The sequence below is a fragment of the Pipistrellus hanaki genome (genome assembly GCF_964339955.1).
Source record: "Pipistrellus hanaki genome assembly, chromosome: 8".
In the NCBI taxonomy this organism is placed as follows: domain Eukaryota; kingdom Metazoa; phylum Chordata; class Mammalia; order Chiroptera; family Vespertilionidae; genus Pipistrellus; species Pipistrellus hanaki.
The window spans coordinates 79,177,217-79,197,031 of NC_140510.1; the positions used below are offsets into that span (position 1 = coordinate 79,177,217).

General features: G+C 37.4%; 1 protein-coding gene across 30 annotated transcripts in view; it reads left to right on the forward strand.

Annotated features, from left to right (window-relative positions):
- Positions 1 to 19,815, forward strand: part of MAP2 (microtubule associated protein 2) — a 223,386-nt gene that overhangs the window by 142,071 nt on the left and 61,500 nt on the right. For all 30 annotated transcript variants that reach the window (XM_084892944.1, XM_084892945.1, XM_084892947.1 and 27 more), the window contains one exon: positions 2,534 to 2,611. The gene's annotated coding sequence lies outside the window, so the exon portion shown is untranslated. The remainder of the gene's footprint in view (positions 1 to 2,533; positions 2,612 to 19,815) is intronic.

A 19,815-nucleotide genomic window follows, 5' to 3' on the forward strand; every position in this document is an offset into this window, starting at 1 on the left:
GGTGTACGTTTGTTAACATTGTTTCAGGGAAGCTATAATCACTCCATATAATATGACAAATACCAAAACTGTACCAAAGAATGCTCTCAATGAAAACTGTGTTATATGGGATAAAAATATTACTTCTAACTGCACTGTATTCATTTAAGATGGCGATTCAGTTTTATGTGCCTGATGAAATAGGCCATAAGTGCTTTTCAAAAATAAATCCCAGATGGCATTTATCTCTTTATCATAAAATAAAGTCTAGAAAAATAGTCATTTTAATGTTATAACAAACAAAGGCACAGAAAAATCAGGATGATAGGTAAATGGGCCATTATTGTTATGACTAAATGGGTACCCTTTATTTTTTAACCATCTTCTCATTCTTTGCCCAATAATTTCTAGATTCTGTTGGAATGAAATTCGCTTTTAAGTGTTTAAGGCTGATGTTTTACTTTCATTTATATATAACTATTGAGTTAATATTGGAAAGGCTGTGAAAGATAGGACATTATTTTTAAATATTGTTTTAATATTACTCAAATGGTGAACATGTTCTTTGATAATAGGTGTTGCTGAATGTTTGCTGTAAAGGGCCAGATGGTCAATAGTTGGGGTCACACATAAATGTACAAGGGGTCGTAGACTCTGTCACAGCTACTCACTCTGGCAGTGCAGCAGGAAGGCAGCCACAGGCAACACTGAAACGAGGGACCTGGTTTGTGTGCCGATGAACTGTATTTAGAGAAACAGGCAGCAGGAAGATGGGGCTAACCTCTGGTCCATTGTTTGCTGACCCAGTTCTATAGATTTTCTTTCATTTTTTTCTTCTTAATTTTACTAGGTTAAATGATACAGGTACACATATGTAACCTGTACTTGGACATTTATCTTCATGGGTGAATGTGGACTTGAAAATTATGAAGATGAAGTACAAAAAAATATGCATATTAAGGAATTTAAGGAAAATAAGGAAGTTAAAGAGGATATAAAGCATGACATTTCATTCAGCATTCATTGATTAAGTACCTGAAAATTTTTTTTATGAGAACAAGGTCCACCATTTTATTAGTTTTAAAGGATATAACTTGCTTTTAATCAAAACTATTCTTAAAATTCTTTAGTCTATGTTACATAGATATATGTCATATGTTCATTTATAAATATATGATGTCATTTAAAATATATTCCAAATTTGAGGACCACTGAATGGAGTAAATGGAAAAAACAAATAGGAAAAAAAACTTTGTTCAGAGGCCTGGGTGGTCACTTTTTTTTTTTCTTTCTAATCTAGCTATCAAATTATTTGAAGAAACTGAGGATTCCACTAGTTTCTTTGTGCCTACAGAATATATATATATATTTTAAAAAACGTTAAGCCTTTCTACCTTTAATATGCATTAATAGACTTGTTCTCCACTGCACATCATGTGTGATTGCTTACAGATGAAATGAGATAATTACATGTAAAAGCACTTAACAGAAGACCTGAGCCAGTCCGTGTTTGTTATTTTTTTCATCGAACCCTGGTCTGCTCCATATACACATTGTTCTCGGAAAGGTCATGGAGAAGAACAGAGCCACCTGGTTCTTGTCTTTCCAAGCTTACATTTCCTACTGGAAGAAGAGTCAATAGCTTCTGATCTCATTTTGAGTCTTAAGATTCATTCTTGTAAAGCAACATCTTTCCTGAGGATATGATGGGGTCCGCCCTGCCAGGGGTGAAATCATACAGGCCCTGACGTGGAGCTACATCGATTTATTCACCTATTGTAAGAGAGCAGGACTTCAAACTGGGACTCAACGCTGCCCCTTGCATTTAGGGACAATTGTGTATGTACGGTTGGCCCGTGGTCGTCTCTGTAGATAAAGAGGATTACACCCGAATGGCTTATGAGGGGCAAAACAAGCCCAGCCCCTTCTAGTAATTGGCTTTTCTCTAGGCACCACCTCAGTAGGAAGTGTTCTGTATTGTTCTAGTGGAATTTCTGAATAGAAGTAATAATCCAAAATGACTTTTCGAATTCTGTATGTCAAAATAAGTTGAGTACCTTTAGAGAAAATTTAATCCATTGTTAAGAAGGAAAAAAAGTCCTCTCCCTCCTATTCTAGGGAGAGTCAATACGAACTGGGCAACAGGCCCAGTCCTGCAAAGCTAACCGGATATAATTAACTATCTCCTGGGATGAATACCTCCTCTTGGGAGAGAATACAAGTGTCTACAATTTATTAGCTGAAAACAATTCATACTTTATTTCTCCTTGGATATAATATATATGTAGCTTCACTGGAGTGAAGCTGAGAACCAAGAAGAAGTTTAAAACAATTAGCGTTTTCACTGCTCTGTTCCAAAAGAGTGCCTCGTAGGCTGTAAATACTCAATGTTATGACTATAAAGAACCAGCCTGAAATTTATCTCTTGGTCTCTTAATTACCCAATATAAAAAGAGAAAGGCACAAGTTGGATTTGGTGTTTATTTACATGATGTAATTAATGTGCATGGGTCAGAGAGTAAATTCTTGATTTTCTATTTTTTTCTTTTTACAGAGAGAAGACAGAACCTATTATTAACCCTTTGAGAACACAACGTCACAATCTTTACCATTTTACTTCGTCCTTGAATAGGTAAGCCTCATCACAATTGTGAAAACTAACTGTTAACAATATTTTTAAAGATCTTTTTTAAATGACTATAAACTCATTTTGATAAGGGAGAATTTATATGAATTAACATGAATTCTACAGTTAATACAGTTAGGGTTATCAAAACAGCACTTAATGTTTTGAATGATTTAATAGTAAACAGATGAGAAGATCTTCTGAACTAAGCCTCACTTCTGCTATGACTACCAATAACAGTCAATATTTTCTCAACATTTACTATGTGCCAGACTTGGCCCTATATGATTTACTTTGCATAACTTAAATCATTTATTCCTTACAACAAACAACCCCGTGAGTAAATAACAGGGGACATCCCCATTTTACAAATCAGGGGCACGAGACAGAGCGGAGGCAGGCAGCTGTAACTCACCCAAGGTGGTGCACACGAGTCTGGGAGCAGCAGACACGGGAAAGAACACACCCCCAGCGGCTGTTGGAGGAGGAGTTTCACGCTGTGATAGAAAAGTCTAGCAACCAGGTCCACCAGTGGTTTGAGTTGGTTCTGTCTGAATTTATAGAAGAAAGAATATAGAATGCACTTACTGAAAAGCCATAGTAGGCAAACATTTAGTTTAGCTTTGTATTTGTTACTTTATAATTGTCTCATGAATAAAGAAAGAAATAGATACACTTAGTTCAGTTTACAAGCAGAAATAATATTTTTCTTTACTTTAGATCTTTCTTTGAACTCAAAATTCCTATAATAAAAGGGGAATAATCTTACAGAAAGAATATAAATGATTTTTAAAAAAATATATTTTATTAATTTTTTTACAGAGAGGAAGAGAGAGGGATAGAGAGTGAGAAACATCGATGAGAGAGAAACATCGACCAGCTGCCTCTTGCACACCCCCTACCGGGGATGTGCCCGCAACCAATGTACATGCCCTTGACCGGAATCGAACCTGGGACCTTTCAGTCCGCAGACAGACACTCTACCCCTGAGCCAAACCGGCTTTGGCACAAATTATTTTTTTTTATTCTAGGAAATGATAATGCATTTTAGTCTAATTTCTTTTTATTAGAGGTATTGAATATCCCATCTCAAATTGGCCACAGCAATATATGCTGTACTGCTTTTATTTCTTCATTATCTTATTTTTAATCAAGAAAAATTACAAAACTTTCAAAGAGAAATATAGAAAGTTTATAATACATAACCTAAGTATAAGTCCCGAGGATTAAGCCAATGCTGACAGTCAACTTTGTTCAAACCTTTTTAAAATTTATAATGTCATTATAGTCGATATACACTATTATATTAGTTTCAGGCATGCAACATAGTGATACGACATAGTGATACCTTATGAAGTGACCACAACATATGATGTTCAAATCTTTCCTAAAGGAATAGACCATCACAGAAGGACAAAAACTTGCGCTGCTCCCTTGCCTTTCCTCCTAAAAGGTGCAAAATCTTGAAGACGATGTAACCTTCTCTTTGTTCGATGCTTGAATGACATCTGCATGAAACAACATGCCATGAGATTGTTCACACATTAAGAGTTTACATAAATGGCATCAGACTCTAGATATTCTTTTGCAACTTGCCTTCACCTAACACTATATTGAGAGTTCCATCCATTTGATACAGGAGGATCTGGTTGACTCATTCTGTCAGCAAGTGGATTCATTTTAATGCTTTAATCATTTGGTGCTTAGTAGCAATTTAATATTACTTTTAGATGACTTTCAGCATTTTGGAGATGGTTTAAGCATGGCTATCAAAGCATGTTCAGGAATCCAAAGTTGTTAATACATGACATCGTGACAGTTGGGTTTCTGTTTCTTTTTTCTTTTTTTCTCATTAGAAAAGCTTCCCTCTTTTATTGGCTATAATGATCTTGCTAACTAATGGGACTCATGACTCACTGATTTTGTCATAACACAATAACTGAAATATGATTTATTTCCCCATAGATGAAATGCTCACTATTCCTCAAAACAAATTACTACCTTTGAAATGAAAAGAAAAAGTCTTCCTTGCCCCATGTTAATAGCTTATATTATTTTCAAAAATCATCAGATAAATAACCTTTTTAAAAAAATGATTTTTCCTAATTTTCTCAAACACATTTAATTCTAGAATTTGTTTAAGGTAAGATGAATATCAATTAGCAGTAGTAAGATTTATAGATATAGAATCTTTCATATATCTTTAAGGGAGAAAGAAGAGGTAAACTAATATTTGCTGGGCAAATAAAAGTAAGTGCAAGAGATTATGTAAGTCCCACAGGTCGGAAGTGCATGGCAATTTTGCAGGTGAGGAAGTCGAGGCCAAAATATGTCCGGTAAGTTGCTCAAAATCAGATGGTAATTGCAGAGCCTGAAGTCGAGCTCATTGGCCTCAGACTCCAAAGTTATAAAGCCGACCAGAAAAGGATTGGGAGCACCGAATTGACACAAAACTATCAGTTTAACTCCTTCCACCAAACTTTACTTGGATCCTTTTATGTAAGTTGAGAAGGCTGATGTTAGAAAAACAAAGACACAATATCTACCTCCAGTGAGCAAACAGGCCATGGGGAAGAGCAGTGATTCATTCAGTGACACCATATATGTTACTATTTCACTAGTTACCTATTTTGCTTTGTTATCTCGACATTGTTTAACTTTGCAATCATCAAACCGTGCCAATTAGATTAAATTGAATGGGGTAACAGGAATGAAAATGCTTTATAAAAGTCTTTGCAGTCATTTGTTATTATTACTAATTATTCTGTAAAATTTAATTAAAAATTTCAAACCCAATACATTTAAATCTAAGTGTAAAAGTTGATATATCATCATCTCTTGGGCACAAAAGGCCCCTGTAAACATTGTAGAGTAGTAAACAGCCCTGACAATTGGTTTCATTCCATCGTCAATTAGAGACGTATTATTTAACTTGCTTAAGCCTCATAGCACCAAGATCATGCCTGTCCAGAATTTGCTGTTTTTCATTATCTCTGCCTAAATCATTGGAATTCACTCTCTCACCTTGACTCTTGCAGTAGCCTCCTGTGCTCAGTCTTTCTGACCCCTCATCTGTTGGTCATTTAATGTGGCCTTTAATAGATCTTAATCCATTGATAGGACTCTTGTTCACAATTCACCCATGACTGCCCATAACAGTCAGAATAACTCCCACACTCGTACTGTGATCCAGCAAGATCTATATAACCCATCTTCTACCTCCCTGACATCATTTCAACATTCTGTCCTTCCACTGAGAGGAGAGACTGTGACGTTCTGAGCTGTTTCTGGAGTAGTGTCTTTATCTTGGTGGACCCTCACTTGTTGAAGGACTGAATGAGTATGCAAGGGTTACTATCGAAGGAACTCAGCACACAATATCTTTAATGCACATCAGTGATGGTTGTTGCCCTTTTGAAGGTTCCTTCAGTGTGTCTTAATGGAGTGCAACAATTCTGAAATGCTAAGAAGCTTTCGTGGATGTTTTTAACACATAATTTTGTAGCACTGTGACAAAACTTTATTCTACTAATATGTAATCTTGAATCTTAATAGAACCAAAAACACTGAGACAAATCAGGGACAGATAAGAATGAGAAAACCATTTTAAAAGAACAAAAACTATTTATTTCATTATTCCAGGCAGGTCTTTTATCTGTACAACAAGATTTGGTACATCTTGACATTGCTTAAAGTTTGCTTTGTTTTCAGAATAGATTTCTACTTTTTATCATTTATAAATGGTAAAGTCTAGCCTTTAGATAATTTTCTATAAAATAGGATGATTGTTTTATTCTTTCAATATTCCTTGGGAAGAACACTGGATGAGTGTTTACATTGTTGAGAACATTTGGCAAGAGAAAGACAAACAGTAGGGCCACAGTCCCCCAATGACTAAGGAAAGGAGAAAGAAAATGCATTGTCACCATGCTCTCTGAAAATAAGTACCTTCATTTGTGCTGATTACTCTCATCAGCATTCAGCGCTGGCCCATGGCACTCTATGTGAACAATTTTAAAGGCACATTTAACATTCTAAAAGTAGATTCTATTGGTAAATTAGGATGTGAACACTCCCTTTATGAAAGCCTGTCCTAATCTGTCCTGTCAGCCCGCAGGTATATCTGGACCTCAGACCACGCTGGCTCCTGGGGAGCGGGCACATATTCCAGGGGTTCTGAAGAGGGGTGTCTCGTGGTTCACTAGAGACAGAAAGAGGAGAATTGCCCACATACTCCAGCAGGAGTTAAAACAACAATAACAGTCCTCCTACTTAACAGGCTGACTCAGAAGCACATTCTACTGACTTGTCGGCAGCTCCAAGCAGATTGTTTGGGCTGCAGTTCTGCAGGCAGAGGTGGGTACCACCTGCTGCAAAGGCTGTAGCTCTGGTTAGGAGGGTGCTGCTAGGACGTCTGGCCTTTTAACAGTGTGGCCAAACGGACATAGGAAAAGACAAAAATTTGGTGCTGATGAGCGCTACGTTGTCCTATTACTTAGAATAACAAAATGGTAGTCTAGGTATAGATATTATGCATTTAGTTCTTTTACTGGCCATGAGTATAAGTCACTTCCTGTGGGAGGTCTTGTAAGTGAAATTCTGTACACCGGTTGTGGCAACCTCATCTCAGTCATTTGAGAAAGTTCTTGAAGCCAAGAGAAGTTTGGCTTTTGCTTAAGTGGGAGGAGAAAAATTATTTGTGGTTACTGCGTTACCTCATACTCCAAGGGCTGGGCACTCCTACTCCTTCAGCTCAGCCTCCTTACATTTACCTGTACCCTTCAGTGGCCTTGGGTGTGTATGCTTTACCCTGATTCTTATAATCCAACTCTCCTGCATGCTGGCATCATATGTTTGTTTGTTTGTTTTCATATACATGAGATCATTTATTTATGCTACTTAAAATTGTCCTGTAGTACAAAGGTCTGTACTCATTAAAGGCCTTTCAAAACAGGGCTCCAAGCAACCATTTCTGGACAACCTCAAATCCCTCCCTCCCACTTATTCAGCTGCCCTTCCTTCATTCTGACCACAGCAATTCAAATTCATTTCTTCTATGAAGCTCTCTTCCCTAGCCCTCAGATGGTATTAATGGTGCCTTCGGGGGAGAAGGGGCTTTCATCAACTTTTAAACATCCCTCGCTGACCAAAAACTCATCCTGGTGTGTAATTATTTCCACCTCTGCTTTTGTCCTCAACTCGGGGAAGTCCTCCAAGGCAAAAGTTCTGTCTTTTCTCTATTTGCGCCTCCAGAACCATGCTATTAGATCTGAAAGAAAAAATAATATTTTAAAAAATGTTTATAGTTAATCGCAATAATAAGTAATGAGTAGATATGATGGGAAGTGTAAGTGGTAAATAAATGAGGGATCGAGGAGGTGAAAGAGAAATGAGCAGCAGTCCTCTGTGGCATATCATATTTACAAAATAGGTTTTATGGTGGTGGCTTTATTTTTAATTTTATTTTTGTCATTTCTTTTGCATGTGTGGTTGTTTGTTTTGGGTAGGGGAAAAAGACTATGTTTATGCTCAGAAAGTAAGGGAAGGAAGAAGCTGACACTGCAAGACTACAAAGGGATATTTAAGGAAAAGAAGCTTTGCTGCAGGCAGGAAATGATATGCTAAAGAGCAAATAGAGAGACTAATATTAATAAAAATGAGGGCCACCTCTTCCTCTAAAGAAAAGTGAAGACAAGGGGGGAAGTTGCAGAGGGTCTTGGGAGACCGGAAGTAGGCCCTTGTATAAAGGCTTCCGTTTCTATCATCTCAAGAAAAACAGAGCTCACACTTTGTCCTTGCCAAACATCAGACTGTCAGACTCTCTGAAAATGACTGCAAGTCTGTGTGGACCACAAAGCAGGTATTACAAGAGGACCAACCTGAGGACTGGGCCATCTCTGCTCCATCCACACCAGGCCACAGAGGGGGCATGAAGAGCGTGGTTTAAGAGGAGCCCAGGAGATGATCTTTCCTCTGCCACCTCACTTTCCTCACTCCCACCCACCTGCTCATTGCTGGCAGGATGTGCTGTGCAGGCTGTATATAGTTACTTAAATTTGTTTTATTTAACCCTGTTACTTCTATTAGTCTCATCCTTTTAAAAAATGTCATTATATTTTTTCTTCAAACCAAGTATATAAGTTAGGATTGGCTAGCTGCTAAAACAAATAGACCCAGAAATGTGTTGAAGCTTTATTTCTGGCTCATTGAACCATCTGGGTGAGTGTGTGGGGCTGTCTGCCCTCTTCATAGTCCATCAGGAGCCCCGAATTCTTCCATTTGTGGCTTCGCTTTGTCATTTTCTCCATCAGGCTAGTAGGAGGGCAGAGAGCAAAGAGAAGCTCATGGAGTTGTAGAGAGCCAAACCTAGAAGCAGACACACCACTTCTGTTCACATTCCACTGGGTGGAGCTGAGTCACGTGAGCATACCCAAGGGCACTCCTTCTGTGTGCCCAGGGAGACGGGGAAAGAGATTTCGGCAAACTGCTATACCAAGGCAAAACTCTGTCTACAGAATTAATATATTTGAACATTTGGACCAAATAGTTCCAGCCCTGGTGATGTAGATACCAATCACGCCATAGAGATAGAACTGTGAATTATAATTTCAGTGTCATTATCAAAATAGTGAAGGTATTTGATACATCTGTTTACCAAAGTTAATTCTTACAGTAGGACTCAAATAAGGTATATTTCTTATAGAAATATGCATTGTGTCCAAAAGGATAACAAAAAAAAATTATAGTGCCTAGTACTGCTTACTTTTCTTATTGCTAAATCAATCAATGAATCAATAGATGTAGAAAGCTTCATTAGGAAAAAAAATAAGTATTTTTATTTTCATTTTTACTTTCATCAGAAAAAGTCATGAATTAGGATGGTCTAAATTCATTTTGAATTGAAGGATGTGCCCTTTTAGAGAAAAATAGCACGCAAAGGTAAAATAATGAGCAAAGATTTTGGTGAACTTACGAACATTCATCTGTAGGCCTCACATCACATTTGTATTTGCTCTCTCTGTGCTGTTTGTTCAGAGGGCGGTGACATTGCTCTTTTTTGGAGGTTGCAGTGCATCTGATTGTTCTATATGTATAGCATATTGTGTCAGTGTTGAGTCAAAGCCATTCCACCAGCTAAATCTTCTACAAAATCAACTCCGCTGCTAAAGAAATGTCACTGCTTCAGTTTCCCGCGACCGCAGAATGCTTGTTTTCTTGTGTGTGAAAATACTGCATTGCAGTGAGTGTATGACCAGCTGGTTTTTCCTGGAAGGTTTAAAACTCCTTTCTTTTTGAGAGTAAGTAGCAATTTAATCAAGTTTTTATGGCATCCAAGAGCATTTTAAAAGGAATGTACCCCAATAAAACTGGCCTCTTCTGTAAGTATATACGAAAAAGCAGTGAGATGCGTCAGCCTGTGGAAACAGAATGAAGGGTGATGAGAAAAAACCCACCACGGCGGAACCTGGAGGCTGAGACCTCATAGCGTCTCTGTCAGATCTTCCTTCCTGAGAGGTTTAATGATTTACTTGAACCTGCCAATTCCTGCGATTCATTTTTACTCTATTTTTTTTTTCCTCACCCACCCCCTGCACTTTTTGGTAATGAATTTCAAGGACTCCAGTCATACCGTGTGCACAGTAATTACTACCGAAGGCAGTCTGATTCTGAGACAGCTGAGTCTCTGTGAGAGAAATTGAGAATTTACTAAAGCACAAACTTTGGTGATGAAGTGCTGAGGCTTCAGTCATTTAAAAGCCTTTTGAATGGGCTCTAGCAAAAATCCAGTAGTAACCAATCCTGAGGAAAAAGCAGAGGGCAAAACAATCAAAAAGACGCTTTTCCAAGACGAATGGCTGTGGTACCAGAAAGTTCTTGCTACAGGGAAGCAGTGTGTATGTAGCCTTTTTGTTCTGGTTGGTGTATTCCTTGGTGGCATATGTTTACAACTGTAGTGGGTCTTATTTTTTGGAACCTAAGAATTCTAAAGCACACTGTTTTAAAATCAAGAGGAATTGAAACATAGATAGCAACATAAGGTAATATGACACATTACACAGGCACACGCGCATATAATATATGTAAAATATCAATGGATCATTTCATCACACACTATGAAAGTGTTATTTGAATGGAACATGGGGACTGGGAAATTAATTCTTCAGTGAAACTCTGTAGGGAAATACCATACTGCTGGATAATCTTAATAATAAAAAGCTAATATGCAAACGGTCATAATGCATGATTAGCAGGGGGCTTTGTCCCCTGCCCAGCAGCTTGACGGGGAGGGGAGGGGGGATATGAGGCTTGTCCTGAGCCCCTTGCCTTGCAGGGCTTAAAGGGGGTGGGGCCGGCCGGGCCTGGGCCTTGCCCAATGGGGATGGGCCAGCCGGGTCTGGGTCTCATGCGATTTCGAGACACGTGTGGGTGGGCTGCTACTTGACTCTGGGTCCCGTGGCGTGCCCGAGACTCTGACGGAAGGGAGATTTTCATACACATTTTACTAATTTTCTTTCACCTCTGACACTTCTATTATAGAGAAAGGGCAGAAAGCAATATTAAAATATTTCCTCTAATTAATTCCCTTATAAAGTGCACACATTTCGTGCACCGGGCCACTAGTTTATGTATAATTTCCTCACTGGGGAGTTGAGTAATAGCAGTGTACAATTTAAAATACTTGTATATAGAGAATCCATAGGAAACCCTCCTAATTTATATTTTTCACAATGGTTTCAATCATGACGAGCCTACCCTGCGGCTCTTGTTTCTGGCACTCAGAATGTCCTGACTTCTAATCCCCCGGCACCCTGGTGAGCAGCGCTGCCAGCATCTCTCAGCCAGCCGGTGGAGGGGCTTCTGAACTCTGTTTCCGGTCCTGCCCCGCCATGCTCTGCTTTTCACACAGCACCGTACGGTCCTTCAAACAGTGGCTACCACTTGCTCAGAATCCTGGAAGGGTTTTTCATCATACTTTCCCCCAATTTCATTGACATAGAGTCAACCTATAACACTGTATATGTTTAGGGCATACAGTGTGGTGTTGATTTGATGCACTTTTATATTGCTTGTGACCACCATCACAGCATTCGCTAACACCTCCGCCATGTCACATAATGACCATTTCTTTGTTGTGCAGAGAACATTTAGATCTACCCTGTTACCAGCTTACAAGTATATAAGCATTGTTAGCTATAATCATCTGTACATTGGATCCCCCAAATTTACTGGTCTCAAAACTGTACCCTTGACCAGCATTTCCCTATTTTACCCTTTCCCATCATACTTAGAAATAAATCCAAACGCATGGCCTGGCTCTGCTTACTTTCTTAGCACTCTTCCTTATCTTACTTCAAGTCAGACGCAAACACATCAAGCTCATTCCCACCCCAGAACCTTTACACCTAAAGCACATATTTCCATCCTGGAATATTCTAACCCCAGTTCTTTGGATAGCTAGCACCCTCCACATCATTTGAGTCTTGCTTCTGAGCTTACCTCCTTGACAATGCTTCCCTGAACACCCGATTGAAAGTAGTGCCTTTCTCATGCCTTGCTAGCTTCTTCTCATTTTAAATTTTATATTAAATATATTAAATATTAAATTTAATACTTCAACATTAAATAGTATATTTTATGTATTTTAATGAAGAGCTTGGCTCTGATCACAACCTTCTACAGTAAAGTCTGAATCCTGTATATTAACATATTGGTCTCCCTCAGCTCCTTAAGCCAAAAGCTGAGTCTTCCTGTATGATTACCTCATCAAAATGCAACTTTTATGAGGATAGGAATTTTGTATAATAATATGTGGCACACTGAGAGACTTTCCTATGTCTCAAAAATAATATCTCATATCTTTCCCTCATTACCAATCCCACAGCTACTACTATAATTCAAATCCTTACATGCTTTCTCATCAGTTATAACATTTTTGTCCATCTGCATACCTTTCCTGTTTCTGATCACAACCTTCTACAGCTCTTTCTCTGGCTCATCTTGTTATTCATCTGCTCAACGTTTCCCAGAGATATGTCATTAATAAAGATAAAATTTATACTACACTGCCTGACAAGTGAGATATTCATCATCTGGACACTTGCCTCTCTGCAGCATTTTCCACTAGTTCTGTTTGTTGTTGTTATTGTTTGTTTTTAAAATGTTTTTATTGATTTTATAGAGAGAGGAAGGGAGAGGGATAGAGAGATAGATACATCTATGACAGAGAAACATTGATCAGCTGCTTCCTGCATATCCACAACTGGGGATAAAGCTCATAACCTGGACATGTGCCCTGACCAGGAATCGAACCAGGGACCTCTTGGTTCATGGGTTGATGCTCAACCTCTGACCCACACTGTCAGGCACTACTCCTCTTTTGGACATTCTGAAACATCTTGATGTTTCCACTTATCTTAAACCCCCATGTCTATTTTGTGTGTGTGTGTGTGTGTGTGTGTGTGTGTGTGTGTAGAAATATGCCCTTCAAGAACTGAAAGCAAAGTTTGCCATTCTGAAGTTCCCCATGAATTTTCTCATTTTATAGGAACTTCCGTAGAATCCCTTTATATTTCTATTAAAGTATTTATAGTATTGTCACCTAACTAAATACTAAAGTTCTTCTAGAGAAAGGTACAGTATGACTCATATAAAAGTAAAGTCTGAATCCTGTATATTGACATGTTGGTCTCCCTCAGCTCCTTAAGCCAAAAGCTGAGTCCTCCTCGTATTTGCCTATTCTCGGCATCTAGAACCATGCCCGTGACATAACAGGTGTCTGTTAAATGTTGTTACATTTTCCCGTCAGAAGACAAGGTTTTCTAACCTCATTTCTCTCTTCTGCTCATGCTTAAGGCATTTGTCTTGCTTTTCCTTTTAGTTAAGTATGAGTAAGGGAGTCCTTATCTTACTTATAAATTACTCATGAAAATACTTAGGAAATTTATTATTTCCTAAGAAAGTATGGTTTCCTTTATACTTAAAGCCTGTAGTGCCTCAAAGGAGATGTAGCTATTCATCATAATTTGCACTATCATGAGTTTCCAGGAAAATAGTTATGTTCAATGGAAAGTATATTTCCCTTTCCCTCTATGATTAAAATATGAGACACTGAATATAATTTTAATATTTAATTCTAATGTATTTTTTATGGTGAAAGAGAGAAAAAGATAAGGAAAATGAAATTAAATATTGCTGCTTAGAAATTCTCAACCAAAGTGCCCACTGGAAATGTGGATCTCATTTTGAAGGTAAATGGCAGTTGTTTACAGCCATTGTCTTGGAGAGAAGTAGTTACTTTCATGATTCTCCATTCAGTTCACATTTTTTACGTAGGTTAACTCTCAACTTTCTAACCTAAATTTTCAGAATTTCCTTTCTTTGGTTTACTTATTTATCTAAAATAAAATAGAACATTGAAGCAGCATATATATTTCAAAAATTAATATGCCTCTTCAGAATTTAGACTTTCCTATAAATGTATTTTATTTTTAAATTAATTTAACATTTTTACAACGTTTACATTTAAAATCATGTTTTTATTTGCTCTTGGCCAGGTCCTCTTTGCCTGACTTGTCAATGATAGGTCTATTTTTATATCAAATGTTTTCCCCCGTGGGCCCACCATGTAATATGTGCCTATACTACATTAAGACTTTTACATATTAACTGGAATATTTTTCTTTGTAGAAAGCTGAATCACTGTGGATATTTGTTTACTTAAATATTTTCCCCAGCTCAATGTTTCACCATCTCTAAAAAGTAGAGTAATTGTATATATTTCAGGCCTGGAGAGTTTAGCAAATTCGTCCCACATCATATCATCCTGAAAGTTTAGCAGAATACAAGTAGGAAGCCATAAAAAATGACCTAGTTTCTAGAATTCCACTCCAGGGTACACAAAGACATGTCTGCTCAAAGAAATAAGTCGAACGGCATATGAAGACTGACCTGGTTGGGTCAGACCTGAGTTATGAAGGAATACCAAATGATAAGAATTCTGCTTGCTTCCTTTTGGCCCAACTCAACTGACAGATTGAACAAGACAACTTTCAACTTAACTCAGAATCCCCCTGAGTCACAATTACAGCCAGCAGCAGCACAGCACAGCAACAGCCTGCCCTACATCCGGAGAAGCAATCAATGTTTTACATGACTCAGATTTTACCTTTCTGTAGAAGAAATTTAGTATTTAATATAATTAACTAGATTTTGGGCCCTCCAGGTATGCATTATTTTAGAATATTTAAAACTGCATGTGATACAAATATTTTGTTCCCTTCCATTTTTTATTTTGTAAAAAAAATAATTATATATATATATAATATATATATGATTCAGAAGGTTTATATTCATGTGGCACCTGTGGTTTACTTGATTATTGCAGTTACTTTATAATTTTGCATTTTTCAAACACATCTTGCCTTCTGCAATATAGTGTGAGTTACTGGTGGCCAGAATCAATATCTTAAATGTCATTGTATTCCTAGTGCCTAACAGAATTCTTGGTATAAAGCTGGTATTTAGTAAATGTTTACTGAGAAGCTTTTAGAAGGCATAATAAATGAATTGATAATTGATAATGATCTAAAATTAAGTAAAGGCTCAATACATGCTTGTTAAAACAATGTGTAAATACAGACGGTTGCCAGCTTATGATTTCTCAACTTTATGATGGTGTGAGAGTGATATAAATGCATCAGTAGAAACCGTGCTTAGAATTTTGAATTTTGATCTTTGCCCAGACTAATGGTATGCGGGGTGATACTTCTCAGATGGATGCTGGGCAGTGACAGTCACAGTGCCCCCGCAGGCACACGATCACAAAGATAAACAACTGATGGTCTACACTGCTGTTTGGCCAGTGTCTTTTGGATATGGTGTTCTGCACACATATAACTTAGGCTAAGCTAAGCTATGATGCCCAGTCAGTTTAACATGGTAGATTGTCATCAATGGAGCAAGTTTACAAAGTTAATGTCTTTATCTGCATTAGATTCTCTTTCAAGTTCTAACCCCTTTCCACTGGTCTCACTGCTTGGTGAAAGAGCAAGCAGTCAATGGATGTTAGTGGAATTGGCTTCTCATTCCAGATTTCCCTGCAGGTGTCTAACTTGATCAGATAATTTGCTCTTTCTGGCCTCAGTTTTTCAATATTAGGCAAACTATGTACTGACTCCTATTGCTAAAAATGTTCAAATACAAACCATAATGATAGGTAGCACTTCCAGCTTGCCTGGAATTGTGCTTTATTTGTATTATCTAATAATCCCACCAACAGCCTAACACTGGCTTATTGTGTACTGCGTGTCCATCGTCTTCAAAACTATTATGCGCCCACCAACTTGCTTCATAAGAATTGTCTGCTAGGCATGGTATGTGATGGAGAGTGAGTCATTTAAAAAAAATATAATTTATTGCTGTTTTACAGAGAGGAAGGGAGAGGGATAGAGAGTTAGAAACATGGATGAGAGAGAAACATCGATCAGCTGCCTCCTGCACACCTCCTACTGGGGATGTGCCCACAACCAAGGCACATGCCCTTGACCAGAATCGAACCTGGGACCTTTCAGTCCCCATGCTGAGCTCTATCTACTGAGCCAAACTGGTTAGGGAGAGAGTGAGTCATTCTTATAGGTATTTAACAATCAACTTGAAAAGAGCAGAGAAAACATAAAACAAATATTTGGATTTCCAGCTTAACTTTTTTATGTCATTGAGGATTTTCTCCTTAGTTTTGCATAGAAGACAAAGAAAAGGAATGCAGGGTTATAATCAGTTCATCAACAACTATTTAAGCATAGACTTTGTCAGCATTGATAAGTGAAGATATAGATCCTACATAAACTTACACTATTGTTAAGTACTAAAACAATAGTTTCTGTTTGTAATAATGGTATGGGTGGTAATAGTATAGGCATAATTGAGTCTACATGGAAAAGGGGACCAATATTCATGTGCTTAATTGTATTATGTATAAATGATTGTTTTACTCTTTTCTTGTCTTTGGTTATACAGCAGGGCAGAATTATAATCAGTTTTTATTGAACTGTCACATTGCATGATGACAGAGAAAAACATATCATAGAGAACATTCTACAATAGAATTGTTGGTGCCAAGCACATTATAAACATGGAGACATGTCTATCTGGCACACAATGTATTTTTCTTTCAGTTTTTCCAAGCTTTATTGTTTCTCTTTTTGCCAATTTTTAAGGATATTTAAAGTTTCCCAGTAATAACTGTAACCATGGACTATTTCTATGCTTTGTGATCTTTCTAATACTATAATTCAAAGAAAAACAGTGAGCTTTGCAGTTAGATGAGAATCTTGAGAGAAAGTGTTCTGTTTTACTAAATGGCACTTTCAGCACATGTCTCAGTTAGATCTGAAATCGTTGATGTACTTCTTTGAGAGCTTTATGGCTCAGAGTTATCTGTCACACATTCACATCTTACCTATTACCCACATCCACCTCCCAAATGATCTAACCATAAAGAAAAGTATAACTTGATGTGACATGTTTTAAGCAAGTGCACTTTTGTCATAAATAATAAATGCCAAGGAGTATTTAAAATAAATATTCTAAAGAATTTTAAGTTGTTTACAGACTGAGCAAGGATTAATCATTGTTTTCACAATATGAAGTAGGTTTATACCACAGACAATGGGTCATTTTAAATGTTCCTCTGCTTTGTGTCTGCCTTCCTCAAGTAGGATAGAAAAGAGACAACTGGCATACTCCCAGAAAGCTGACTAAAAGCAGCCAGTCCCATGATTGGAATCCACTCCTCTTCCTAAAGGTTCAGCTTCTACTTGTGAGCATGATGAGATGGCGTCTCAAGGAATGGCCTCACCCTTTACACCAATTATTCTGTAGGCGTGTTTCGTGTTCTTTTCTGAAGCCCTATGCTGCAGGCTTGCCAACTTTAGTGTCTCAGAATCACCCGGTGAATTTGTTAGAAGACCAGTTTCCAGAGCCCAGAGCCCCAAATTCTAATTTGCTAGATTGATGCTGGGGGTAATTGGCTGAAAACCCTTGAAGATATATCGGAACTGGATCATCACCAAAGAGTGTTTCAGTTTTATGAGTTTAAAACCTTTTCTGAGATGGGATGAAATAGTTTGTCTTCAAGATATTTCTATACCTACATGTCACATGCTCTCTGGTATGTATCCAAGTTTAGTTCAGGTCTGGTCATTTGTTCTGCTTGGCGTTACTCTTCATGTGCTCCCAATGGAGTTAGAACTTTAGTACCAGCTCTCCTACCAGGCCTGAAAATTAGGTTTCAAAACCATTCTCCTCTCACCAATGGAGCTGGTGTTGGCTAAGCATTTATAGCTAACAGAACCTTTTTCCCTGTGTATATCTGGCGTTAGAAGGTTGGTGAATTATTCACTCAGCATTAAACAAATATTCGAAACACAGCGGATAGCTAAATGGTGCTTTGTTCAGTTTGTGAATTACTATCATACTTCGGTTATGCACATATTGCTTTGCATAACCCTTTAAAATGTGGAAGCCTCTAACTACCCTGTTTCCCCGAAAATAAGACAGTGTTTTATATTAATTTTTGCTCCCAAAGATGCGCTAGGTCTTATTTTCAGGGGTTGTCTTATTTTTCCATGAAGAAGAATATGGTACACATTTATTGTTAAATGAAAAAAAAGGAAATTTATTACCTGTATACCGTACGGTAGTACGGTAGATGTCAACACAAACCAGACAAACTGTGAATCCTACAGTATCAAGAATTTACTCATTTATTCAGTGACAATCATGCCATCATCTTCTGGAACATCATCATAACAAACCAATTCCTGAATTTCCTGGTGAATTTCTTGTGACTCCATTTCTTTCAGAATCAGTGGACCAAATCTCTCATGTTTAGCAATAGCACTGTCTTTAAATGAATACTTCTTTATCAAGGTAGCTGCTCGCAGTGCATTTGCAATGCAACTGTCAGTGATTTTCTCCCATGAATTCTTCACCCAAGTCACAACTTCTTGCAGTTTAGGTTTCACAAAGTTTCTGAGACAGCCTCGGGGGGGGGGGGGGGGGGGGGGCCTTATTTTCAGGGGGGATGCCTTATATTTCACTCAGAAGGAAACCTGTAAGTAGGTCTTATTTTCGGAGGATGCTTTATTTTCGGGGAAACATGGTAAGTAGATAGGAAATTAGAAAATGGTTTATTTTGAATAAAATGTATCTGCAGTGTACATCCTTCGCTCTGGATATGCCCTGAGAAGGAAAACTTGTCAGTAGCTCCGAAAACAGCAGAGCTGTCAGGGACATTTTCTTCCCAATATTTCTGCTTGCTTATTTCTTCCCTTTGAATCGTGAAGGAAATGTGGCAGCTGTACCTTATTTTTTTGTCTCTGCAAGCCTCAGGGCACATGTGCTCAGGAACTGAAGTTTGATACACTTAAATAAATTTATCTCTGCGCTAATAACAGAAACTACAGGAACTGTCAGAGCATGTCAAACTTTTTTTTTTTATGCACAATATGCATAATAGATGGAGTTCCAGATGAAAATTTCTCTTTTTTCAAGGTAGTCTTTAAACACATTAAATTTTAATGTGCACATGTATAATTCTTAGGGAGAACCAACAAAAGTGTATTATTTGGCCACCTCCAAAATAAATGTAAGTCGTCATTTTAAAGTTATCATTCCTTTATTAGCAACATGTGCTTGAAATATAAATTCATAGAGTATTCTAGGGAAGGTGGATAAAGGAGAAAAACTTTTGAAACAACTAAGTAATGTTAGTTTTTAAGAAATCATATTTTCATTAGAGTTGTTAAAATATACCCTATGTGAAAGATCTAGAATATTATGTAAGGTTTTATAAAATGATTTATCTGGAATATATTGAGATCTATTTTGTGTGTTTTTTTCAATTTATGTATACATGAAGGATAACATGAAAGCTATTATGTGCTAAATAATACTATATGATTTTCTTAAAGAATGATGCTCCAAAAATAAAATGTTGGAAGGCAAAAGATACAGTTTTTATTTGTAATAACTATCAGAATTCAGCACCAAAGATTTAGAATGAGGTAAATACTATAGTTAAGTATTAAAGTTTCTGACCATTAAGGGAAAATATCGGAATAGCTGTATTATGGGAATATGTCTAAGAATATTAGAAATCAGCAAAATGCATATGACCTTATTTCTAAATTACAATGCATCTTATTTCT